General features: G+C 48.5%; 6 non-coding genes across 6 annotated transcripts; all 6 read right to left on the bottom strand.

Moving 5' to 3' along the window:
• Positions 1–710: 710 nt before the first annotated feature.
• Positions 711–782, bottom strand: TRNAP-AGG (transfer RNA proline (anticodon AGG)). The gene has a single exon. It is a non-coding gene; the product is annotated as a tRNA-Pro (tRNA).
• A 3,512-nt stretch (positions 783–4,294) lies between these two features.
• On the bottom strand, positions 4,295–4,366 carry TRNAP-AGG (transfer RNA proline (anticodon AGG)). Its single transcript has one exon. It is a non-coding gene; the product is annotated as a tRNA-Pro (tRNA).
• A 7,095-nt stretch (positions 4,367–11,461) lies between these two features.
• TRNAP-AGG (transfer RNA proline (anticodon AGG)) lies at positions 11,462–11,533 on the bottom strand. Its single transcript has one exon. It is a non-coding gene; the product is annotated as a tRNA-Pro (tRNA).
• A 3,511-nt stretch (positions 11,534–15,044) lies between these two features.
• TRNAP-AGG (transfer RNA proline (anticodon AGG)) lies at positions 15,045–15,116 on the bottom strand. Its single transcript has one exon. It is a non-coding gene; the product is annotated as a tRNA-Pro (tRNA).
• A 3,512-nt stretch (positions 15,117–18,628) lies between these two features.
• On the bottom strand, positions 18,629–18,700 carry TRNAP-AGG (transfer RNA proline (anticodon AGG)). The gene has a single exon. It is a non-coding gene; the product is annotated as a tRNA-Pro (tRNA).
• A 3,512-nt stretch (positions 18,701–22,212) lies between these two features.
• Positions 22,213–22,284, bottom strand: TRNAP-AGG (transfer RNA proline (anticodon AGG)). The gene has a single exon. It is a non-coding gene; the product is annotated as a tRNA-Pro (tRNA).
• Between the last annotated feature and the right edge of the window lie 4,227 nt (positions 22,285–26,511).

Below are 26,511 nucleotides of genomic sequence, written 5' to 3' on the forward strand. Positions count from 1 at the left end.
CAATGTTCCTATCAAAGTCACAGCTTTAAAGGCCCCACAATATAACATGGCCAAGAAAAAAAAAAAAAAACAGAACAAGAAACAATGCACATGCACGACCACCGAGGGATGCAGATAACTTTTTAGCGTCCTGCAATAGTAAAGCACGTTTTACACAGGTCACAAGTTTTTAAAGGTCATTTCTGTCTAAGTGTGCATTGAGAGAGACTGAGGTTTTAGGGAGCAAACACAAAAGCTGCTGCTGCCAAGTGTTTCTGCCCGGTCTCAAACCGGGGACTTTTCGCGTGTGAGGCGAACGTGATAACCACTACACTACAGAAACAAGCTTGCTGATTTGACTGAAGGAGCACAGTTCCCCTCATATGTTTGCACGATTTCCTCTATACTTTATCAGCAGTTGCTCGGAATGCGAGGGGTAAGTGTGAAAATTGCAGCGGTGTCGGCCAGCATGCATACACTCAGACGTCCTGAAAAATCCCATAGCTGCGGGCAGAGACAGACAAATATCTGATGCCTAAATGCCAGGAAGGAGAGCCTGTGAAATCATCACACAGGGCGCACTGAGAGCAAGCAGGAAGGAAGCCAAGGCATTGTAATCCATTTTTCGCCTGAGGCAAAAAATATGTTTTGCGCAACAATGCTTCGAGTAAAATGAGAAATGTTGAGGGGTTGTGTATTTTGAGCAGGATTTGATTGTTTTACGCTAAAATGGGCTCGTCCAGGATTTGAACCCGGGACCTCTCGCACCCTAAGCGAGAATCATACCCCTAGACCAACGAGCCTGGGCACAGAAATGCAACGGCTCCGACCCTGCTCGGAGGATTGGTGACAGAGAGTGGGAGACTACATCCCAAAGCAAGAAACTGCACATGGTGCTCTCTTTTGCAGTACGACTAGAGTCATTTGCATGGTCTTCATCGAACATGACATAAAAAGCCTCTATCCTTTAGACATTTTGGCCCAGATTTACAAGAAAATGACTAAGCGCGACGCTGTGCCAAATTTGCAAGCCCCACGTGCCGTCATTTTCAAAATGCAGGAAAGCGCCGTATTTAGTAGAATACAGCGCACCCCTGTGCTTCCCCCTGCGCCAGCTCTAAATTAGCTGCTGAGCGCCAACGCAGCCGTTCTTGCACCATGGTACAAGGATGACTGCGTTGAGGGGGAAATTGTTTTTGTGCAGGAAGGGAAACCTTCCTGCCCCCCAAAAAAATCTTCAATGGTGATTTGCTCTTACTTCTATGTGTGCTGCAGAATGCATCACACATAGAAAGAGCAAAAACAAGGAGAAATGAAAACATTTCTCCTCAGTGCGCCACTCTAACGACACCCCTGGGATGGCGTTGGATTTTGGCGCTGACGCAGATTTACGCCAACTCCTAAATCTGGAGCAGCATCAAAATGCTATGGTGTTGCTGTGGCACACTCCCAACAACACCCATTGCACGCCCCTTCCAGGGAACGCGCTGTGTGCTAAGGGGCCGTATTTACAAGGTGGTGTTAAGCCACAAAAAGTGGCTGAACGCCATCTTGTAAATACCGCGCAGTGCATAGTGCCACCGGAGGCGTCACTAAAAGTGATGCTCCGGTGGCGATAGGGCCTTGTAAGTCTGGCACTTTATTTGCTCAAGGTGTGTGTTCTTGGTGAGGGCAGGAAAGCTATTTTTGCTCTCGTACCTTCCTTCCTTGGCTGGCTTGAATGCTGTAGGCTCAGGCTTCATTGCAAAGGTCAAACAGTGAGCAACTGACTGCCGTAAGCTGGCGCAACTCCTCTTGGTGAGCTGTGACAGATGCCCCAGGAGCGTAGTACCTCACGATGGTGAGGGATAGACACAGTCTCTTTTATCTCAGCTTGCCTGTCAGGTGAGGCAGGAAATGCAAATACTGTGAAAAAGCCCAGCGACTCGAACCAGGGACCTTTCGCATGTGAGGTGCGCATGATAACCACTACACTACACAAGCAGACACACTTGCCGGCTTGCTTCATGTGGCTATGCATTGTACTGGAACCACCACACTATGGAAACAGACACACCTGCTTGCTTTATGTGGCTATGCATTGGACTGGGATGCAAGGATGAGGGCCAATGTTCATGACGCTCAAAGCTGAGCCTTCCGGAACACAATCTCTTCCCTTGGAAGAAAGGAACTGGGATCACTTTCATTCCAAGAGGTGATTTCAGAACTGGACCCGAAATTACCATGGAGAAGCACTGTGCATTTAATGTTCCTACGAGCACTGCTGCTCCAGCACAGAAAAGCAGTTGCAAAGAAATCTCGCATACCTTCATGATGCTGAACCGTCTCGACGCCAGTATAAAGCATGTATTGCATTGCAACATGACATCTTACAAGAGTGAAAAGCAGAAATACTCCTGTTTAAAACACAGACTGAACCTATAAAGGTAGGGGTTTGTCTGGGATTTGAACCGAGGTCCTCTCACACCCGAAGCGAGAATCATACCCCTATACCAACTAGACTGCCGCTGCATAGTCATTTGAAACATCTTCTGAAGCGTCTTTCAGAAAAGCAGGGCCATTTGGAGGCTCTCTCTCTCTAAGCGTGCCATAGCAATTGATGTTTTCTGTCAAGGATTTTTTGTTTGTCTCTAGCAAGGCAAGAGGTAGTCAAAATGCCCTGTGCCAGTGAGCTGAACTAGGGGACTGATGTGAAAAGCAGACCCTTTCTGGTAGTTGTAACCCGCTGCTAGTCATGGACCCTTGCACCTTAGATTTCCCAACCAGAAGCACTGAAGGGCCTGCTAGCTCTTGAGCCAGAGGAGCATGCCTCTTGGATTCAAGCACACTTGCTCGGTCAGCGCTCGATCAGGCTCGATCAGGCGAGATTTATAGTAGTGGCTCATAGGCCTGAAACACTCACCTGGGAGACGCAGGGTGGCTGATTTCCCGGAATGGCCCTTGATGGGGAAATCACCTCCTTTCCCCCGCCTCATTTCAGAATTGTGAGCTAGTCGCAAGACAGTGTTCAGGGGTTCATGGGTACTGCCTACTCCCAGCTGTCTCTCTGTCTTCTTCATGTAAATTGCAAGTCACGAGGAGGCACCATTGCCAATATGCTCCGCCCACCTAACCAAGAAACCTAGTTTGAGCTTGTCTGCCTGTGTTGTTGCAGGGGCAGAGTCTTCTTTGCCCAAAAGGTGGCAGGAGAGCCTCACTTCAAACGATAGAATCAACTGCTTAAGTAGAAACCAGCATGGTAGTTACTGTCATAAAGTGCAGCTCTAACAGAAGGTGTGCCTGAGACGCCCCTTCCAGTAATACACAGAATTTTGATTGAGGGCCCAGCCGATGGGTTGGTGGATTTCTCCTCACATGCCACAGCAGCTTCCAAAGATAGTGGTCTGAGGAGCTGGCTCTGCAAGCAGAGCAAGATTTAAGGGAAGAAAATACACCTGTCAGAAGTGGGATTTGAACCCACGCCTCCATGAAGAGACCAGAAGGCTCAGCTTCACTGAAGATCAAGCTCTCTTGAGTCTGGCGCCTTAGACCACTCGGCCATCCTGACAGCCAAAACAGTGTGCAGGTCGGACTCTTCAGTCTGCACTTGTTGATTTTGCCGCTTGCAATGTTCCTATCAAAGTCACAGCTTTAAAGGCCCCACAATATAACATGGCCAAGAAAAAAAAAAAAAAACAGAACAAGAAACAATGCACATGCACGACCACCGAGGGATGCAGATAACTTTTTAGCGTCCTGCAATAGTAAAGCACGTTTTACACAGGTCACAAGTTTTTAAAGGTCATTTCTGTCTAAGTGTGCATTGAGAGAGACTGAGGTTTTAGGGAGCAAACACAAAAGCTGCTGCTGCCAAGTGTTTCTGCCCGGTCTCAAACCGGGGACTTTTCACGTGTGAGGCGAACGTGATAACCACTACACTACAGAAACAAGCTTGCTGATTTGACTGAAGGAGCACAGTTCCCCTCATATGTTTGCACGATTTCCTCTATACTTTATCAGCAGTTGCTCGGAATGCGAGGGGTAAGTGTGAAAATTGCAGCGGTGTCGGCCAGCATGCATACACTCAGAGGTCCTGAAAAATCCCATAGCTGCGGGCAGAGACAGACAAATATCTGATGCCTAAATGCCAGGAAGGAGAGCCTGTGAAATCATCACACAGGGCGCACTGAGAGCAAGCAGGAAGGAAGCCAAGGCATTGTAATCCATTTTTCGCCTGAGGCAAAAAATATGTTTTGCGCAACAATGCTTCGAGTAGAATGAGAAATGTTGAGGGGTTGTGTATTTTGAGCAGGATTTGATTGTTTTCCGCTAAAATGGGCTCGTCCGGGATTTGAACCCGGGACCTCTCGCACCCTAAGCGAGAATCATACCCCTAGACCATCGAGCCTGGGCACAGAAATGCAACGGCTCCGACCCTGCTCGGAGGATTGGTGACAGAGAATGGGAGACTACATCCCAAAGCAAGAAACTGCACATGGTGCTCTCTTTTGCAGTACGACTAGAGTCATTTGCATGGTCTTCATCGAACATGACATAAAAAGCCTCTATCCTTTAGACATTTTGGCCCAGATTTACAAGAAAATGACTAAGCGCGACGCTGTGCCAAATTTGCAAGCCCCACGTGCCGTCATTTTCAAAATGCAGGAAAGCGCCGTATTTAGTAGAATACAGCGCACCCCTGTGCTTCCCCCTGCGCCAGCTCTAAATTAGCTGCTGAGCGCCAACGCAGCCGTTCTTGCACCATGGTACAAGGATGACTGCGTTGAGGGGGAAATTGTTTTTGTGCAGGAAGGGACACCTTCCTGCCCAAAAAAAAAATCTTCAATGGTGATTTGCTCTTACTTCTATGTGTGCTGCAGAATGCATCACACATAGCAAGAGCAAAAACAAGGAGAAATGAAAACATTTCTCCTCAGTGCGCCACTCTAACGACACCCCTGGGATGGCGTTGGATTTTGGCGCTGACGCAGATTTACGCCAACTCCTAAATCTGGAGCAGCATCAAAATGCTATGGTGTTGCTGTGGCACACTCCCAACAACACCCATTGCACGCCCCTTCCAGGGAACGCGCTGCGTGCTAAGGGGCCGTATTTACAAGGTGGTGTTAAGCCACAAAAAGTGGCTGAACGCCATCTTGTAAATACCGCGCAGTGCATAGTGCCACCGGGGCGTCACTAAAAGTGATGCTCCGGTGGCGATAGGGCCTTGTAAGTCTGGCACTTTATTTGCTCAAGGTGTGTGTTCTTGGTGAGGGCAGGAAAGCTATTTTCGCTCTCGTACCTTCCTTCCTTGGCTGGCTTGAATGCTGTAGGCTCAGGCTTCATTGCAAAGGTCAAACAGTGAGCAACTGACTGCCGTAAACTGGCGCAACTCCTCTTGGTGAGCTGTGACAGATGCCCCAGGAGCGTAGTACCTCACGATGGTGAGGGATAGACACAGTCTCTTTTATCTCAGCTTGCCTGTCAGGTGAGGCAGGAAATGCAAATACTGTGAAAAAGCCCAGCGACTCGAACCAGGGACCTTTCGCATGTGAGGTGCGCATGATAACCACTACACTACACAAGCAGACACACTTGCCGGCTTGCTTCATGTGGCTATGCATTGTACTGGAACCACCACACTATGGAAACAGACACACCTGCTTGCTTTATGTGGCTATGCATTGGACTGGGATGCAAGGATGAGGGCCAATGTTCATGACGCTCAAAGCTGAGCCTTCCGGAACACAATCTCTTCCCTTGGAAGAAAGGAACTGGGATCACTTTCATTCCAAGAGGTGATTTCAGAACTGGACCCGAAATTACCATGGAGAAGCACTGTGCATTTAATGTTCCTACGAGCACTGCTGCTCCAGCACAGAAAAGCAGTTGCAAAGAAATCTCGCATACCTTCATGATGCTGAACCGTCTCGACGCCAGTATAAAGCATGTATTGCATTGCAACATGACATCTTACAAGAGTGAAAAGCAGAAATACTCCTGTTTAAAACACAGACTGAACCTCTAAAGGTAGGGGTTTGTCTGGGATTTGAACCGAGGTCCTCTCACACCCGAAGCGAGAATCATACCCCTATACCAACTAGACTGCCGCTGCATAGTCATTTGAAACATCTTCTGAAGCGTCTTTCAGAAAAGCAGGGCCATTTGGAGGCTCTCTCTCTCTAAGCGTGCCATAGCAATTGATGTTTTCTGTCAAGGATTTTTTGTTTGTCTCTAGCAAGGCAAGAGGTAGTCAAAATGCCCTGTGCCAGTGAGCTGAACTAGGGGACTGATGTGAAAAGCAGACCCTTTCTGGTAGTTGTAACCCGCTGCTAGTCATGGACCCTTGCACCTTAGATTTCCCAACCAGAAGCACTGAAGGGCCTGCTAGCTCTTGAGCCAGAGGAGCATGCCTCTTGGATTCAAGCACACTTGCTCGGTCAGCGCTCGATCAGGCTCGATCAGGCGAGATTTATATTAGTGGCTCATAGGCCTGAAACACTCACCTGGGAGACGCAGGGTGGCTGATTTCCCGGAATGGCCCTTGATGGGGAAATCACCTCCTTTCCCCCGCCTCATTTCAGAATTGTGTGCTAGTCGCAAGACAGTGTTCAGGGGTTCATGGGTACTGCCTACTCCCAGCTGCCTCTCTGTCTTCTTCATGTAAATTGCAAGTCACGAGGAGGCACCATTGCCAATATGCTCCGCCCACCTAACCAAGAAACCTAGTTTGAGCTTGTCTGCCTGTGTTGTTGCAGGGGCAGAGTCTTCTTTGCCCAAAAGGTGGCAGGAGAGCCTCACTTCAAACGATAGAATCAACTGCTTAAGTAGAAACCAGCATGGTAGTTACTGTCATAAAGTGCAGCTCTAACAGAAGGTGTGCCTGAGACGCCCCTTCCAGTAATACACAGAATTTTGATTGAGGGCCCAGCCGATGGGTTGGTGGATTTCTCCTCACATGCCACAGCAGCTTCCAAAGATAGTGGTCTGAGGAGCTGGCTCTGCAAGCAGAGCAAGATTTAAGGGAAGAAAATACACCTGTCAGAAGTGGGATTTGAACCCACGCCTCCATGAAGAGACCAGAAGGCTCAGCTTCACTGAAGATCAAGCTCTCTTGAGTCTGGCGCCTTAGACCACTCGGCCATCCTGACAGCCAAAACAGTGTGCAGGTCGGACTCTTCAGTCTGCACTTGTTGATTTTGCCGCTTGCAATGTTCCTATCAAAGTCACAGCTTTAAAGGCCCCACAATATAACATGGCCAAGAAAAAAAAAAAAAAACAGAACAAGAAACAATGCACATGCACGACCACCGAGGGATGCAGATAACTTTTTAGCGTCCTGCAATAGTAAAGCACGTTTTACACAGGTCACAAGTTTTTAAAGGTCATTTCTGTCTAAGTGTGCATTGAGAGAGACTGAGGTTTTAGGGAGCAAACACAAAAGCTGCTGCTGCCAAGTGTTTCTGCCCGGTCTCAAACCGGGGACTTTTCGCGTGTGAGGCGAACGTGATAACCACTACACTACAGAAACAAGCTTGCTGATTTGACTGAAGGAGCACAGTTCCCCTCATATGTTTGCACGATTTCCTCTATACTTTATCAGCAGTTGCTCGGAATGCGAGGGGTAAGTGTGAAAATTGCAGCGGTGTCGGCCAGCATGCATACACTCAGACGTCCTGAAAAATCCCATAGCTGCGGGCAGAGACAGACAAATATCTGATGCCTAAATGCCAGGAAGGAGAGCCTGTGAAATCATCACACAGGGCGCACTGAGAGCAAGCAGGAAGGAAGCCAAGGCATTGTAATCCATTTTTCGCCTGAGGCAAAAAATATGTTTTGCGCAACAATGCTTCGAGTAAAATGAGAAATGTTGAGGGGTTGTGTATTTTGAGCAGGATTTGATTGTTTTCCGCTAAAATGGGCTCGTCCGGGATTTGAACCAGGGACCTCTCGCACCCTAAGCGAGAATCATACCCCTAGACCAACGAGCCTGGGCACAGAAATGCAACGGCTCCGACCCTGCTCGGAGGATTGGTGACAGAGAGTGGGAGACTACATCCCAAAGCAAGAAACTGCACATGGTGCTCTCTTTTGCAGTACGACTAGAGTCATTTGCATGGTCTTCATCGAACATGACATAAAAAGCCTCTATCCTTTAGACATTTTGGCCCAGATTTACAAGAAAATGACTAAGCGCGACGCTGTGCCAAATTTGCAAGCCCCACGTGCCGTCATTTTCAAAATGCAGGAAAGTGCCGTATTTAGTAGAATACAGCGCACCCCTGTGCTTCCCCCTGCGCCAGCTCTAAATTAGCTGCTGAGCGCCAACGCAGCCGTTCTTGCACCATGGTACAAGGATGACTGCGTTGAGGGGGAAATTGTTTTTGTGCAGGAAGGGAAACCTTCCTGCCCCAAAAAAAAATCTTCAATGGTGATTTGCTCTTACTTCTATGTGTGCTGCAGAATGCATCACACATAGAAAGAGCAAAAACAAGGAGAAATGAAAACATTTCTCCTCAGTGCGCCACTCTAACGACACCCCTGGGATGGCGTTGGATTTTGGCGCTGTTGCAGATTTACGCCAACTCCTAAATCTGGAGCAGCATCAAAATGCTATGGTGTTGCTGTGGCACACTCCCAACAACACCCATTGCACGCCCCTTCCAGGGAACGCGCTGTGTGCTAAGGGGCCGTATTTACAAGGTGGTGTTAAGCCACAAAAAGTGGCTGAACGCCATCTTGTAAATACCGCGCAGTGCATAGTGCCACCGGAGGCGTCACTAAAAGTGATGCTCCGGTGGCGATAGGGCCTTGTAAGTCTGGCACTTTATTTGCTCAAGGTGTGTGTTCTTGGTGAGGGCAGGAAAGCTATTTTCGCTCTCGTACCTTCTTTCCTTGGCTGGCTTGAATGCTGTAGGCTCAGGCTTCATTGCAAAGGTCAAACAGTGAGCAACTGACTGCCGTAAGCTGGCGCAACTCCTCTTGGTGAGCTGTGACAGATGCCCCAGGAGCGTAGTACCTCACGATGGTGAGGGATAGACACAGTCTCTTTTATCTCAGCTTGCCTGTCAGGTGAGGCAGGAAATGCAAATACTGTGAAAAAGCCCAGCGACTCGAACCAGGGACCTTTCGCATGTGAGGTGCGCATGATAACCACTACACTACACAAGCAGACACACTTGCCGGCTTGCTTCATGTGGCTATGCATTGTACTGGAACCACCACACTATGGAAACAGACACACCTGCTTGCTTTATGTGGCTATGCATTGGACTGGGATGCAAGGATGAGGGCCAATGTTCATGACGCTCAAAGCTGAGCCTTCCGGAACACAATCTCTTCCCTTGGAAGAAAGGAACTGGGATCACTTTCATTCCAAGAGGTGATTTCAGAACTGGACCCGAAATTACCATGGAGAAGCACTGTGCATTTAATGTTCCTACGAGCACTGCTGCTCCAGCACAGAAAAGCAGTTGCAAAGAAATCTCGCATACCTTCATGATGCTGAACCGTCTCGACGCCAGTATAAAGCATGTATTGCATTGCAACATGACATCTTACAAGAGTGAAAAGCAGAAATACTCCTGTTTAAAACACAGACTGAACCTATAAAGGTAGGGGTTTGTCTGGGATTTGAACCGAGGTCCTCTCACACCCGAAGCGAGAATCATACCCCTATACCAACTAGACTGCCGCTGCATAGTCATTTGAAAAATCTTCTGAAGCGTCTTTCAGAAAAGCAGGGCCATTTGGAGGCTCTCTCTCTCTAAGCGTGCCATAGCAATTGATGTTTTCTGTCAAGGATTTTTTGTTTGTCTCTAGCAAGGCAAGAGGTAGTCAAAATGCCCTGTGCCAGTGAGCTGAACTAGGGGACTGATGTGAAAAGCAGACCCTTTCTGGTAGTTGTAACCCGCTGCTAGTCATGGACCCTTGCACCTTAGATTTCCCAACCAGAAGCACTGAAGGGCCTGCTAGCTCTTGAGCCAGAGGAGCATGCCTCTTGGATTCAAGCACACTTGCTCGGTCAGCGCTCGATCAGGCTCGATCAGGCGAGATTTATAGTAGTGGCTCATAGGCCTGAAACACTCACCTGGGAGACGCAGGGTGGCTGATTTCCCGGAATGGCCCTTGATGGGGAAATCACCTCCTTTCCCCCGCCTCATTTCAGAATTGTGTGCTAGTCGCAAGACAGTGTTCAGGGGTTCATGGGTACTGCCTACTCCCAGCTGCCTCTCTGTCTTCTTCATGTAAATTGCAAGTCACGAGGAGGCACCATTGCCAATATGCTCCGCCCACCTAACCAAGAAACCTAGTTTGAGCTTGTCTGCCTGTGTTGTTGCAGGGGCAGAGTCTTCTTTGCCCAAAAGGTGGCAGGAGAGCCTCACTTCAAACGATAGAATCAACTGCTTAAGTAGAAACCAGCATGGTAGTTACTGTCATAAAGTGCAGCTCTAACAGAAGGTGTGCCTGAGACGCCCCTTCCAGTAATACACAGAATTTTGATTGAGGGCCCAGCCGATGGGTTGGTGGATTTCTCCTCACATGCCACAGCAGCTTCCAAAGATAGTGGTGTGAGGAGCTGGCTCTGCAAGCAGAGCAAGATTTAAGGGAAGAAAATACACCTGTCAGAAGTGGGATTTGAACCCACGCCTCCATGAAGAGACCAGAAGGCTCAGCTTCACTGAAGATCAAGCTCTCTTGAGTCTGGCGCCTTAGACCACTCGGCCATCCTGACAGCCAAAACAGTGTGCAGGTCGGACTCTTCAGTCTGCACTTGTTGATTTTGCCGCTTGCAATGTTCCTATCAAAGTCACAGCTTTAAAGGCCCCACAATATAACATGGCCAAGAAAAAAAAAATAAAACAGAACAAGAAACAATGCACATGCACGACCACCGAGGGATGCAGATAACTTTTTAGCGTCCTGCAATAGTAAAGCACGTTTTACACAGGTCACAAGTTTTTAAAGGTCATTTCTGTCTAAGTGTGCATTGAGAGAGACTGAGGTTTTAGGGAGCAAACACAAAAGCTGCTGCTGCCAAGTGTTTCTGCCCGGTCTCAAACCGGGGACTTTTCACGTGTGAGGCGAACGTGATAACCACTACACTACAGAAACAAGCTTGCTGATTTGACTGAAGGAGCACAGTTCCCCTCATATGTTTGCACGATTTCCTCTATACTTTATCAGCAGTTGCTCGGAATGCGAGGGGTAAGTGTGAAAATTGCAGCGGTGTCGGCCAGCATGCATACACTCAGACGTCCTGAAAAATCCCATAGCTGCGGGCAGAGACAGACAAATATCTGATGCCTAAATGCCAGGAAGGAGAGCCTGTGAAATCATCACACAGGGCGCACTGAGAGCAAGCAGGAAGGAAGCCAAGGCATTGTAATCCATTTTTCGCCTGAGGCAAAAAATATGTTTTGCGCAACAATGCTTCGAGTAAAATGAGAAATGTTGAGGGGTTGTGTATTTTGAGCAGGATTTGATTGTTTTCCGCTAAAATGGGCTCGTCCGGGATTTGAACCCGGGACCTCTCGCACCCTAAGCGAGAATCATACCCCTAGACCAACGAGCCTGGGCACAGAAATGCAATGGCTCCGACCCTGCTCGGAGGATTGGTGACAGAGAGTGGGAGACTACATCCCAAAGCAAGAAACTGCACATGGTGCTCTCTTTTGCAGTACGACTAGAGTCATTTGCATGGTCTTCATCGAACATGACATAAAAAGCCTCTATCCTTTAGACATTTTGGCCCAGATTTACAAGAAAATGACTAAGCGCGACGCTGTGCCAAATTTGCAAGCCCCACGTGCCGTCATTTTCAAAATGCAGGAAAGCGCCGTATTTAGTAGAATACAGCGCACCCCTGTGCTTCCCCCTGCGCCAGCTCTAAATTAGCTGCTGAGCGCCAACGCAGCCGTTCTTGCACCATGGTACAAGGATGACTGCGTTGAGGGGGAAATTGTTTTTGTGCAGGAAGGGACACCTTCCTGCCCAAAAAAAAAATCTTCAATGGTGATTTGCTCTTACTTCTATGTGTGCTGCAGAATGCATCACACATAGCAAGAGCAAAAACAAGGAGAAATGAAAACATTTCTCCTCAGTGCGCCACTCTAACGACACCCCTGGGATGGCGTTGGATTTTGGCGCTGACGCAGATTTACGCCAACTCCTAAATCTGGAGCAGCATCAAAATGCTATGGTGTTGCTGTGGCACACTCCCAACAACACCCATTGCACGCCCCTTCCAGGGAACGCGCTGCGTGCTAAGGGGCCGTATTTACAAGGTGGTGTTAAGCCACAAAAAGTGGCTGAACGCCATCTTGTAAATACCGCGCAGTGCATAGTGCCACCGGGGCGTCACTAAAAGTGATGCTCCGGTGGCGATAGGGCCTTGTAAGTCTGGCACTTTATTTGCTCAAGGTGTGTGTTCTTGGTGAGGGCAGGAAAGCTATTTTCGCTCTCGTACCTTCCTTCCTTGGCTGGCTTGAATGCTGTAGGCTCAGGCTTCATTGCAAAGGTCAAACAGTGAGCAACTGACTGCCGTAAACTGGCGCAACTCCTCTTGGTGAGCTGTGACAGATGCCCCAGGAGCGTAGTACCTCACGATGGTGAGGGATAGACACAGTCTCTTTTATCTCAGCTTGCCTGTCAGGTGAGGCAGGAAATGCAAATACTGTGAAAAAGCCCAGCGACTCGAACCAGGGACCTTTCGCATGTGAGGTGCGCATGATAACCACTACACTACACAAGCAGACACACTTGCCGGCTTGCTTCATGTGGCTATGCATTGTACTGGAACCACCACACTATGGAAACAGACACACCTGCTTGCTTTATGTGGCTATGCATTGGACTGGGATGCAAGGATGAGGGCCAATGTTCATGACGCTCAAAGCTGAGCCTTCCGGAACACAATCTCTTCCCTTGGAAGAAAGGAACTGGGATCACTTTCATTCCAAGAGGTGATTTCAGAACTGGACCCGAAATTACCATGGAGAAGCACTGTGCATTTAATGTTCCTACGAGCACTGCTGCTCCAGCACAGAAAAGCAGTTGCAAAGAAATCTCGCATACCTTCATGATGCTGAACCGTCTCGACGCCAGTATAAAGCATGTATTGCATTGCAACATGACATCTTACAAGAGTGAAAAGCAGAAATACTCCTGTTTAAAACACAGACTGAACCTCTAAAGGTAGGGGTTTGTCTGGGATTTGAACCGAGGTCCTCTCACACCCGAAGCGAGAATCATACCCCTATACCAACTAGACTGCCGCTGCATAGTCATTTGAAACATCTTCTGAAGCGTCTTTCAGAAAAGCAGGGCCATTTGGAGGCTCTCTCTCTCTAAGCGTGCCATAGCAATTGATGTTTTCTGTCAAGGATTTTTTGTTTGTCTCTAGCAAGGCAAGAGGTAGTCAAAATGCCCTGTGCCAGTGAGCTGAACTAGGGGACTGATGTGAAAAGCAGACCCTTTCTGGTAGTTGTAACCCGCTGCTAGTCATGGACCCTTGCACCTTAGATTTCCCAACCAGAAGCACTGAAGGGCCTGCTAGCTCTTGAGCCAGAGGAGCATGCCTCTTGGATTCAAGCACACTTGCTCGGTCAGCGCTCGATCAGGCTCGATCAGGCGAGATTTATATTAGTGGCTCATAGGCCTGAAACACTCACCTGGGAGACGCAGGGTGGCTGATTTCCCGGAATGGCCCTTGATGGGGAAATCACCTCCTTTCCCCCGCCTCATTTCAGAATTGTGTGCTAGTCGCAAGACAGTGTTCAGGGGTTCATGGGTACTGCCTACTCCCAGCTGCCTCTCTGTCTTCTTCATGTAAATTGCAAGTCACGAGGAGGCACCATTGCCAATATGCTCCGCCCACCTAACCAAGAAACCTAGTTTGAGCTTGTCTGCCTGTGTTGTTGCAGGGGCAGAGTCTTCTTTGCCCAAAAGGTGGCAGGAGAGCCTCACTTCAAACGATAGAATCAACTGCTTAAGTAGAAACCAGCATGGTAGTTACTGTCATAAAGTGCAGCTCTAACAGAAGGTGTGCCTGAGACGCCCCTTCCAGTAATACACAGAATTTTGATTGGGGGCCCAGCCGATGGGTTGGTGGATTTCTCCTCACATGCCACAGCAGCTTCCAAAGATAGTGGTGTGAGGAGCTGGCTCTGCAAGCAGAGCAAGATTTAAGGGAAGAAAATACACCTCTCAGAAGTGGGATTTGAACCCACGCCTCCATGAAGAGACCAGAAGGCTCAGCTTCACTGAAGATCAAGCTCTCTTGAGTCTGGCGCCTTAGACCACTCGGCCATCCTGACAGCCAAAACAGTGTGCAGGTCGGACTCTTCAGTCTGCACTTGTTGATTTTGCCGCTTGCAATGTTCCTATCAAAGTCACAGCTTTAAAGGCCCCACAATATAACATGGCCAAGAAAAAAAAAAAAAAACAGAACAAGAAACAATGCACATGCACGACCACCGAGGGATGCAGATAACTTTTTAGCGTCCTGCAATAGTAAAGCACGTTTTACACAGGTCACAAGTTTTTAAAGGTCATTTCTGTCTAAGTGTGCATTGAGAGAGACTGAGGTTTTAGGGAGCAAACACAAAAGCTGCTGCTGCCAAGTGTTTCTGCCCGGTCTCAAACCGGGGACTTTTCGCGTGTGAGGCGAACGTGATAACCACTACACTACAGAAACAAGCTTGCTGATTTGACTGAAGGAGCACAGTTCCCCTCATATGTTTGCACGATTTCCTCTATACTTTATCAGCAGTTGCTCGGAATGCGAGGGGTAAGTGTGAAAATTGCAGCGGTGTCGGCCAGCATGCATACACTCAGACGTCCTGAAAAATCCCATAGCTGCGGGCAGAGACAGACAAATATCTGATGCCTAAATGCCAGGAAGGAGAGCCTGTGAAATCATCACACAGGGCGCACTGAGAGCAAGCAGGAAGGAAGCCAAGGCATTGTAATCCATTTTTCGCCTGAGGCAAAAAATATGTTTTGCGCAACAATGCTTCGAGTAAAATGAGAAATGTTGAGGGGTTGTGTATTTTGAGCAGGATTTGATTGTTTTACGCTAAAATGGGCTCGTCCAGGATTTGAACCCGGGACCTCTCGCACCCTAAGCGAGAATCATACCCCTAGACCAACGAGCCTGGGCACAGAAATGCAACGGCTCCGACCCTGCTCGGAGGATTGGTGACAGAGAGTGGGAGACTACATCCCAAAGCAAGAAACTGCACATGGTGCTCTCTTTTGCAGTACGACTAGAGTCATTTGCATGGTCTTCATCGAACATGACATAAAAAGCCTCTATCCTTTAGACATTTTGGCCCAGATTTACAAGAAAATGACTAAGCGCGACGCTGTGCCAAATTTGCAAGCCCCACGTGCCGTCATTTTCAAAATGCAGGAAAGCGCCGTATTTAGTAGAATACAGCGCACCCCTGTGCTTCCCCCTGCGCCAGCTCTAAATTAGCTGCTGAGCGCCAACGCAGCCGTTCTTGCACCATGGTACAAGGATGACTGCGTTGAGGGGGAAATTGTTTTTGTGCAGGAAGGGAAACCTTCCTGCCCCCCAAAAAAATCTTCAATGGTGATTTGCTCTTACTTCTATGTGTGCTGCAGAATGCATCACACATAGAAAGAGCAAAAACAAGGAGAAATGAAAACATTTCTCCTCAGTGCGCCACTCTAACGACACCCCTGGGATGGCGTTGGATTTTGGCGCTGACGCAGATTTACGCCAACTCCTAAATCTGGAGCAGCATCAAAATGCTATGGTGTTGCTGTGGCACACTCCCAACAACACCCATTGCACGCCCCTTCCAGGGAACGCGCTGTGTGCTAAGGGGCCGTATTTACAAGGTGGTGTTAAGCCACAAAAAGTGGCTGAACGCCATCTTGTAAATACCGCGCAGTGCATAGTGCCACCGGAGGCGTCACTAAAAGTGATGCTCCGGTGGCGATAGGGCCTTGTAAGTCTGGCACTTTATTTGCTCAAGGTGTGTGTTCTTGGTGAGGGCAGGAAAGCTATTTTTGCTCTCGTACCTTCCTTCCTTGGCTGGCTTGAATGCTGTAGGCTCAGGCTTCATTGCAAAGGTCAAACAGTGAGCAACTGACTGCCGTAAGCTGGCGCAACTCCTCTTGGTGAGCTGTGACAGATGCCCCAGGAGCGTAGTACCTCACGATGGTGAGGGATAGACACAGTCTCTTTTATCTCAGCTTGCCTGTCAGGTGAGGCAGGAAATGCAAATACTGTGAAAAAGCCCAGCGACTCGAACCAGGGACCTTTCGCATGTGAGGTGCGCATGATAACCACTACACTACACAAGCAGACACACTTGCCGGCTTGCTTCATGTGGCTATGCATTGTACTGGAACCACCACACTATGGAAACAGACACACCTGCTTGCTTTATGTGGCTATGCATTGGACTGGGATGCAAGGATGAGGGCCAATGTTCATGACGCTCAAAGCTGAGCCTTCCGGAACACAATCTCTTCCCTTGGAAGAAAGGAACTGGGATCACTTTCATTCCAAGAGGTGATTTCAGAACTGGACCCGAAATTACCATGGAGAAGCACTGTGCATTTAATGTTCCTACGAGCACTGCTGCTCCAGCACAGAAAAGCAGTTGCAAAGAAATCTCGCATACCTTCATGATGCTGAACCGTCTCGACGCCAGTATAAAGCATGTATTGCATTGCAACATGACATCTTACAAGAGTGAAAAGCAGAAATACTCCTGTTTAAAACACAGACTGAACCTATAAAGGTAGGGGTTTGTCTGGGATTTGAACCGAGGTCCTCTCACACCCGAAGCGAGAATCATACCCCTATACCAACTAGACTGCCGCTGCATAGTCATTTGAAACATCTTCTGAAGCGTCTTTCAGAAAAGCAGGGCCATTTGGAGGCTCTCTCTCTCTAAGCGTGCCATAGCAATTGATGTTTTCTGTCAAGGATTTTTTGTTTGTCTCTAGCAAGGCAAGAGGTAGTCAAAATGCCCTGTGCCAGTGAGCTGAACTAGGGGACTGATGTGAAAAGCAGACCCTTTCTGGTAGTTGTAACCCGCTGCTAGTCATGGACCCTTGCACCTTAGATTTCCCAACCAGAAGCACTGAAGGGCCTGCTAGCTCTTGAGCCAGAGGAGCATGCCTCTTGGATTCAAGCACACTTGCTCGGTCAGCGCTCGATCAGGCTCGATCAGGCGAGATTTATAGTAGTGGCTCATAGGCCTGAAACACTCACCTGGGAGACGCAGGGTGGCTGATTTCCCGGAATGGCCCTTGATGGGGAAATCACCTCCTTTCCCCCGCCTCATTTCAGAATTGTGAGCTAGTCGCAAGACAGTGTTCAGGGGTTCATGGGTACTGCCTACTCCCAGCTGTCTCTCTGTCTTCTTCATGTAAATTGCAAGTCACGAGGAGGCACCATTGCCAATATGCTCCGCCCACCTAACCAAGAAACCTAGTTTGAGCTTGTCTGCCTGTGTTGTTGCAGGGGCAGAGTCTTCTTTGCCCAAAAGGTGGCAGGAGAGCCTCACTTCAAACGATAGAATCAACTGCTTAAGTAGAAACCAGCATGGTAGTTACTGTCATAAAGTGCAGCTCTAACAGAAGGTGTGCCTGAGACGCCCCTTCCAGTAATACACAGAATTTTGATTGAGGGCCCAGCCGATGGGTTGGTGGATTTCTCCTCACATGCCACAGCAGCTTCCAAAGATAGTGGTCTGAGGAGCTGGCTCTGCAAGCAGAGCAAGATTTAAGGGAAGAAAATACACCTGTCAGAAGTGGGATTTGAACCCACGCCTCCATGAAGAGACCAGAAGGCTCAGCTTCACTGAAGATCAAGCTCTCTTGAGTCTGGCGCCTTAGACCACTCGGCCATCCTGACAGCCAAAACAGTGTGCAGGTCGGACTCTTCAGTCTGCACTTGTTGATTTTGCCGCTTGCAATGTTCCTATCAAAGTCACAGCTTTAAAGGCCCCACAATATAACATGGCCAAGAAAAAAAAAAAAAAACAGAACAAGAAACAATGCACATGCACGACCACCGAGGGATGCAGATAACTTTTTAGCGTCCTGCAATAGTAAAGCACGTTTTACACAGGTCACAAGTTTTTAAAGGTCATTTCTGTCTAAGTGTGCATTGAGAGAGACTGAGGTTTTAGGGAGCAAACACAAAAGCTGCTGCTGCCAAGTGTTTCTGCCCGGTCTCAAACCGGGGACTTTTCACGTGTGAGGCGAACGTGATAACCACTACACTACAGAAACAAGCTTGCTGATTTGACTGAAGGAGCACAGTTCCCCTCATATGTTTGCACGATTTCCTCTATACTTTATCAGCAGTTGCTCGGAATGCGAGGGGTAAGTGTGAAAATTGCAGCGGTGTCGGCCAGCATGCATACACTCAGAGGTCCTGAAAAATCCCATAGCTGCGGGCAGAGACAGACAAATATCTGATGCCTAAATGCCAGGAAGGAGAGCCTGTGAAATCATCACACAGGGCGCACTGAGAGCAAGCAGGAAGGAAGCCAAGGCATTGTAATCCATTTTTCGCCTGAGGCAAAAAATATGTTTTGCGCAACAATGCTTCGAGTAGAATGAGAAATGTTGAGGGGTTGTGTATTTTGAGCAGGATTTGATTGTTTTCCGCTAAAATGGGCTCGTCCGGGATTTGAACCCGGGACCTCTCGCACCCTAAGCGAGAATCATACCCCTAGACCATCGAGCCTGGGCACAGAAATGCAACGGCTCCGACCCTGCTCGGAGGATTGGTGACAGAGAATGGGAGACTACATCCCAAAGCAAGAAACTGCACATGGTGCTCTCTTTTGCAGTACGACTAGAGTCATTTGCATGGTCTTCATCGAACATGACATAAAAAGCCTCTATCCTTTAGACATTTTGGCCCAGATTTACAAGAAAATGACTAAGCGCGACGCTGTGCCAAATTTGCAAGCCCCACGTGCCGTCATTTTCAAAATGCAGGAAAGCGCCGTATTTAGTAGAATACAGCGCACCCCTGTGCTTCCCCCTGCGCCAGCTCTAAATTAGCTGCTGAGCGCCAACGCAGCCGTTCTTGCACCATGGTACAAGGATGACTGCGTTGAGGGGGAAATTGTTTTTGTGCAGGAAGGGAAACCTTCCTGCCCCCCAAAAAAATCTTCAATGGTGATTTGCTCTTACTTCTATGTGTGCTGCAGAATGCATCACACATAGAAAGAGCAAAAACAAGGAGAAATGAAAACATTTCTCCTCAGTGCGCCACTCTAACGACACCCCTGGGATGGCGTTGGATTTTGGCGCTGACGCAGATTTACGCCAACTCCTAAATCTGGAGCAGCATCAAAATGCTATGGTGTTGCTGTGGCACACTCCCAACAACACCCATTGCACGCCCCTTCCAGGGAACGCGCTGTGTGCTAAGGGGCCGTATTTACAAGGTGGTGTTAAGCCACAAAAAGTGGCTGAACGCCATCTTGTAAATACCGCGCAGTGCATAGTGCCACCGGAGGCGTCACTAAAAGTGATGCTCCGGTGGCGATAGGGCCTTGTAAGTCTGGCACTTTATTTGCTCAAGGTGTGTGTTCTTGGTGAGGGCAGGAAAGCTATTTTTGCTCTCGTACCTTCCTTCCTTGGCTGGCTTGAATGCTGTAGGCTCAGGCTTCATTGCAAAGGTCAAACAGTGAGCAACTGACTGCCGTAAGCTGGCGCAACTCCTCTTGGTGAGCTGTGACAGATGCCCCAGGAGCGTAGTACCTCACGATGGTGAGGGATAGACACAGTCTCTTTTATCTCAGCTTGCCTGTCAGGTGAGGCAGGAAATGCAAATACTGTGAAAAAGCCCAGCGACTCGAACCAGGGACCTTTCGCATGTGAGGTGCGCATGATAACCACTACACTACACAAGCAGACACACTTGCCGGCTTGCTTCATGTGGCTATGCATTGTACTGGAACCACCACACTATGGAAACAGACACACCTGCTTGCTTTATGTGGCTATGCATTGGACTGGGATGCAAGGATGAGGGCCAATGTTCATGACGCTCAAAGCTGAGCCTTCCGGAACACAATCTCTTCCCTTGGAAGAAAGGAACTGGGATCACTTTCATTCCAAGAGGTGATTTCAGAACTGGACCCGAAATTACCATGGAGAAGCACTGTGCATTTAATGTTCCTACGAGCACTGCTGCTCCAGCACAGAAAAGCAGTTGCAAAGAAATCTCGCATACCTTCATGATGCTGAACCGTCTCGACGCCAGTATAAAGCATGTATTGCATTGCAACATGACATCTTACAAGAGTGAAAAGCAGAAATACTCCTGTTTAAAACACAGACTGAACCTATAAAGGTAGGGGTTTGTCTGGGATTTGAACCGAGGTCCTCTCACACCCGAAGCGAGAATCATACCCCTATACCAACTAGACTGCCGCTGCATAGTCATTTGAAACATCTTCTGAAGCGTCTTTCAGAAAAGCAGGGCCATTTGGAGGCTCTCTCTCTCTAAGCGTGCCATAGCAATTGATGTTTTCTGTCAAGGATTTTTTGTTTGTCTCTAGCAAGGCAAGAGGTAGTCAAAATGCCCTGTGCCAGTGAGCTGAACTAGGGGACTGATGTGAAAAGCAGACCCTTTCTGGTAGTTGTAACCCGCTGCTAGTCATGGACCCTTGCACCTTAGATTTCCCAACCAGAAGCACTGAAGGGCCTGCTAGCTCTTGAGCCAGAGGAGCATGCCTCTTGGATTCAAGCACACTTGCTCGGTCAGCGCTCGATCAGGCTCGATCAGGCGAGATTTATAGTAGTGGCTCATAGGCCTGAAACACTCACCTGGGAGACGCAGGGTGGCTGATTTCCCGGAATGGCCCTTGATGGGGAAATCACCTCCTTTCCCCCGCCTCATTTCAGAATTGTGAGCTAGTCGCAAGACAGTGTTCAGGGGTTCATGGGTACTGCCTACTCCCAGCTGTCTCTCTGTCTTCTTCATGTAAATTGCAAGTCACGAGGAGGCACCATTGCCAATATGCTCCGCCCACCTAACCAAGAAACCTAGTTTGAGCTTGTCTGCCTGTGTTGTTGCAGGGGCAGAGTCTTCTTTGCCCAAAAGGTGGCAGGAGAGCCTCACTTCAAACGATAGAATCAACTGCTTAAGTAGAAACCAGCATGGTAGTTACTGTCATAAAGTGCAGCTCTAACAGAAGGTGTGCCTGAGACGCCCCTTCCAGTAATACACAGAATTTTGATTGAGGGCCCAGCCGATGGGTTGGTGGATTTCTCCTCACATGCCACAGCAGCTTCCAAAGATAGTGGTCTGAGGAGCTGGCTCTGCAAGCAGAGCAAGATTTAAGGGAAGAAAATACACCTGTCAGAAGTGGGATTTGAACCCACGCCTCCATGAAGAGACCAGAAGGCTCAGCTTCACTGAAGATCAAGCTCTCTTGAGTCTGGCGCCTTAGACCACTCGGCCATCCTGACAGCCAAAACAGTGTGCAGGTCGGACTCTTCAGTCTGCACTTGTTGATTTTGCCGCTTGCAATGTTCCTATCAAAGTCACAGCTTTAAAGGCCCCACAATATAACATGGCCAAGAAAAAAAAAAAAAAACAGAACAAGAAACAATGCACATGCACGACCACCGAGGGATGCAGATAACTTTTTAGCGTCCTGCAATAGTAAAGCACGTTTTACACAGGTCACAAGTTTTTAAAGGTCATTTCTGTCTAAGTGTGCATTGAGAGAGACTGAGGTTTTAGGGAGCAAACACAAAAGCTGCTGCTGCCAAGTGTTTCTGCCCGGTCTCAAACCGGGGACTTTTCACGTGTGAGGCGAACGTGATAACCACTACACTACAGAAACAAGCTTGCTGATTTGACTGAAGGAGCACAGTTCCCCTCATATGTTTGCACGATTTCCTCTATACTTTATCAGCAGTTGCTCGGAATGCGAGGGGTAAGTGTGAAAATTGCAGCGGTGTCGGCCAGCATGCATACACTCAGAGGTCCTGAAAAATCCCATAGCTGCGGGCAGAGACAGACAAATATCTGATGCCTAAATGCCAGGAAGGAGAGCCTGTGAAATCATCACACAGGGCGCACTGAGAGCAAGCAGGAAGGAAGCCAAGGCATTGTAATCCATTTTTCGCCTGAGGCAAAAAATATGTTTTGCGCAACAATGCTTCGAGTAGAATGAGAAATGTTGAGGGGTTGTGTATTTTGAGCAGGATTTGATTGTTTTCCGCTAAAATGGGCTCGTCCGGGATTTGAACCCGGGACCTCTCGCACCCTAAGCGAGAATCATACCCCTAGACCATCGAGCCTGGGCACAGAAATGCAACGGCTCCGACCCTGCTCGGAGGATTGGTGACAGAGAATGGGAGACTACATCCCAAAGCAAGAAACTGCACATGGTGCTCTCTTTTGCAGTACGACTAGAGTCATTTGCATGGTCTTCATCGAACATGACATAAAAAGCCTCTATCCTTTAGACATTTTGGCCCAGATTTACAAGAAAATGACTAAGCGCGACGCTGTGCCAAATTTGCAAGCCCCACGTGCCGTCATTTTCAAAATGCAGGAAAGCGCCGTATTTAGTAGAATACAGCGCACCCCTGTGCTTCCCCCTGCGCCAGCTCTAAATTAGCTGCTGAGCGCCAACGCAGCCGTTCTTGCACCATGGTACAAGGATGACTGCGTTGAGGGGGAAATTGTTTTTGTGCAGGAAGGGACACCTTCCTGCCCAAAAAAAAAATCTTCAATGGTGATTTGCTCTTACTTCTATGTGTGCTGCAGAATGCATCACACATAGCAAGAGCAAAAACAAGGAGAAATGAAAACATTTCTCCTCAGTGCGCCACTCTAACGACACCCCTGGGATGGCGTTGGATTTTGGCGCTGACGCAGATTTACGCCAACTCCTAAATCTGGAGCAGCATCAAAATGCTATGGTGTTGCTGTGGCACACTCCCAACAACACCCATTGCACGCCCCTTCCAGGGAACGCGCTGCGTGCTAAGGGGCCGTATTTACAAGGTGGTGTTAAGCCACAAAAAGTGGCTGAACGCCATCTTGTAAATACCGCGCAGTGCATAGTGCCACCGGGGCGTCACTAAAAGTGATGCTCCGGTGGCGATAGGGCCTTGTAAGTCTGGCACTTTATTTGCTCAAGGTGTGTGTTCTTGGTGAGGGCAGGAAAGCTATTTTCGCTCTCGTACCTTCCTTCCTTGGCTGGCTTGAATGCTGTAGGCTCAGGCTTCATTGCAAAGGTCAAACAGTGAGCAACTGACTGCCGTAAACTGGCGCAACTCCTCTTGGTGAGCTGTGACAGATGCCCCAGGAGCGTAGTACCTCACGATGGTGAGGGATAGACACAGTCTCTTTTATCTCAGCTTGCCTGTCAGGTGAGGCAGGAAATGCAAATACTGTGAAAAAGCCCAGCGACTCGAACCAGGGACCTTTCGCATGTGAGGTGCGCATGATAACCACTACACTACACAAGCAGACACACTTGCCGGCTTGCTTCATGTGGCTATGCATTGTACTGGAACCACCACACTATGGAAACAGACACACCTGCTTGCTTTATGTGGCTATGCATTGGACTGGGATGCAAGGATGAGGGCCAATGTTCATGACGCTCAAAGCTGAGCCTTCCGGAACACAATCTCTTCCCTTGGAAGAAAGGAACTGGGATCACTTTCATTCCAAGAGGTGATTTCAGAACTGGACCCGAAATTACCATGGAGAAGCACTGTGCATTTAATGTTCCTACGAGCACTGCTGCTCCAGCACAGAAAAGCAGTTGCAAAGAAATCTCGCATACCTTCATGATGCTGAACCGTCTCGACGCCAGTATAAAGCATGTATTGCATTGCAACATGACATCTTACAAGAGTGAAAAGCAGAAATACTCCTGTTTAAAACACAGACTGAACCTCTAAAGGTAGGGGTTTGTCTGGGATTTGAACCGAGGTCCTCTCACACCCGAAGCGAGAATCATACCCCTATACCAACTAGACTGCCGCTGCATAGTCATTTGAAACATCTTCTGAAGCGTCTTTCAGAAAAGCAGGGCCATTTGGAGGCTCTCTCTCTCTAAGCGTGCCATAGCAATTGATGTTTTCTGTCAAGGATTTTTTGTTTGTCTCTAGCAAGGCAAGAGGTAGTCAAAATGCCCTGTGCCAGTGAGCTGAACTAGGGGACTGATGTGAAAAGCAGACCCTTTCTGGTAGTTGTAACCCGCTGCTAGTCATGGACCCTTGCACCTTAGATTTCCCAACCAGAAGCACTGAAGGGCCTGCTAGCTCTTGAGCCAGAGGAGCATGCCTCTTGGATTCAAGCACAATTGCTCGGTCAGCGCTCGATCAGGCTCGATCAGGCGAGATTTATATTAGTGGCTCATAGGCCTGAAACACTCACCTGGGAGACGCAGGGTGGCTGATTTCCCGGAATGGCCCTTGATGGGGAAATCACCTCCTTTCCCCCGCCTCATTTCAGAATTGTGTGCTAGTCGCAAGACAGTGTTCAGGGGTTCATGGGTACTGCCTACTCCCAGCTGCCTCTCTGTCTTCTTCATGTAAATTGCAAGTCACGAGGAGGCACCATTGCCAATATGCTCCGCCCACCTAACCAAGAAACCTAGTTTGAGCTTGTCTGCCTGTGTTGTTGCAGGGGCAGAGTCTTCTTTGCCCAAAAGGTGGCAGGAGAGCCTCACTTCAAACGATAGAATCAACTGCTTAAGTAGAAACCAGCATGGTAGTTACTGTCATAAAGTGCAGCTCTAACAGAAGGTGTGCCTGAGACGCCCCTTCCAGTAATACACAGAATTTTGATTGAGGGCCCAGCCGATGGGTTGGTGGATTTCTCCTCACATGCCACAGCAGCTTCCAAAGATAGTGGTGTGAGGAGCTGGCTCTGCAAGCAGAGCAAGATTTAAGGGAAGAAAATACACCTGTCAGAAGTGGGATTTGAACCCACGCCTCCATGAAGAGACCAGAAGGCTCAGCTTCACTGAAGATCAAGCTCTCTTGAGTCTGGCGCCTTAGACCACTCGGCCATCCTGACAGCCAAAACAGTGTGCAGGTCGGACTCTTCAGTCTGCACTTGTTGATTTTGCCGCTTGCAATGTTCCTATCAAAGTCACAGCTTTAAAGGCCCCACAATATAACATGGCCAAGAAAAAAAAAAAAAAACAGAACAAGAAACAATGCACATGCACGACCACCGAGGGATGCAGATAACTTTTTAGCGTCCTGCAATAGTAAAGCACGTTTTACACAGGTCACAAGTTTTTAAAGGTCATTTCTGTCTAAGTGTGCATTGAGAGAGACTGAGGTTTTAGGGAGCAAACACAAAAGCTGCTGCTGCCAAGTGTTTCTGCCCGGTCTCAAACCGGGGACTTTTCGCGTGTGAGGCGAACGTGATAACCACTACACTACAGAAACAAGCTTGCTGATTTGACTGAAGGAGCACAGTTCCCCTCATATGTTTGCACGATTTCCTCTATACTTTATCAGCAGTTGCTCGGAATGCGAGGGGTAAGTGTGAAAATTGCAGCGGTGTCGGCCAGCATGCATACACTCAGACGTCCTGAAAAATCCCATAGCTGCGGGCAGAGACAGACAAATATCTGATGCCTAAATGCCAGGAAGGAGAGCCTGTGAAATCATCACACAGGGCGCACTGAGAGCAAGCAGGAAGGAAGCCAAGGCATTGTAATCCATTTTTCGCCTGAGGCAAAAAATATGTTTTGCGCAACAATGCTTCGAGTAAAATGAGAAATGTTGAGGGGTTGTGTATTTTGAGCAGGATTTGATTGTTTTCCGCTAAAATGGGCTCGTCCGCGATTTGAACCCGGGACCTCTCGCACCCTAAGCGAGAATCATACCCCTAGACCAACGAGCCTGGTCACAGAAATGCAACGGCTCCGACCCTGCTCGGAGGATTGGTGACAGAGAGTGGGAGACTACATCCCAAAGCAAGAAACTGCACATGGTGCTCTCTTTTGCAGTACGACTAGAGTCATTTGCATGGTCTTCATCGAACATGACATAAAAAGCCTCTATCCTTTAGACATTTTGGCCCAGATTTACAAGAAAATGACTAAGCGCGACGCTGTGCCAAATTTGCAAGCCCCACGTGCCGTCATTTTCAAAATGCAGGAAAGCGCCGTATTTAGTAGAATACAGCGCACCCCTGTGCTTCCCCCTGCGCCAGCTCTAAATTAGCTGCTGAGCGCCAACGCAGCCGTTCTTGCACCATGGTACAAGGATGACTGCGTTGAGGGGGAAATTGTTTTTGTGCAGGAAGGGAAACCTTCCTGCCCCAAAAAAAAATCTTCAATGGTGATTTGCTCTTACTTCTATGTGTGCTGCAGAATGCATCACACATAGAAAGAGCAAAAACAAGGAGAAATGAAAACATTTCTCCTCAGTGCGCCACTCTAACGACACCCCTGGGATGGCGTTGGATTTTGGCGCTGACGCAGATTTACGCCAACTCCTAAATCTGGAGCAGCATCAAAATGCTATGGTGTTGCTGTGGCACAC

Source organism: Pleurodeles waltl, unplaced genomic scaffold (genome assembly GCF_031143425.1).
Source record: "Pleurodeles waltl isolate 20211129_DDA unplaced genomic scaffold, aPleWal1.hap1.20221129 scaffold_72, whole genome shotgun sequence".
Taxonomy (NCBI): Eukaryota; Metazoa; Chordata; class Amphibia; order Caudata; family Salamandridae; genus Pleurodeles; species Pleurodeles waltl.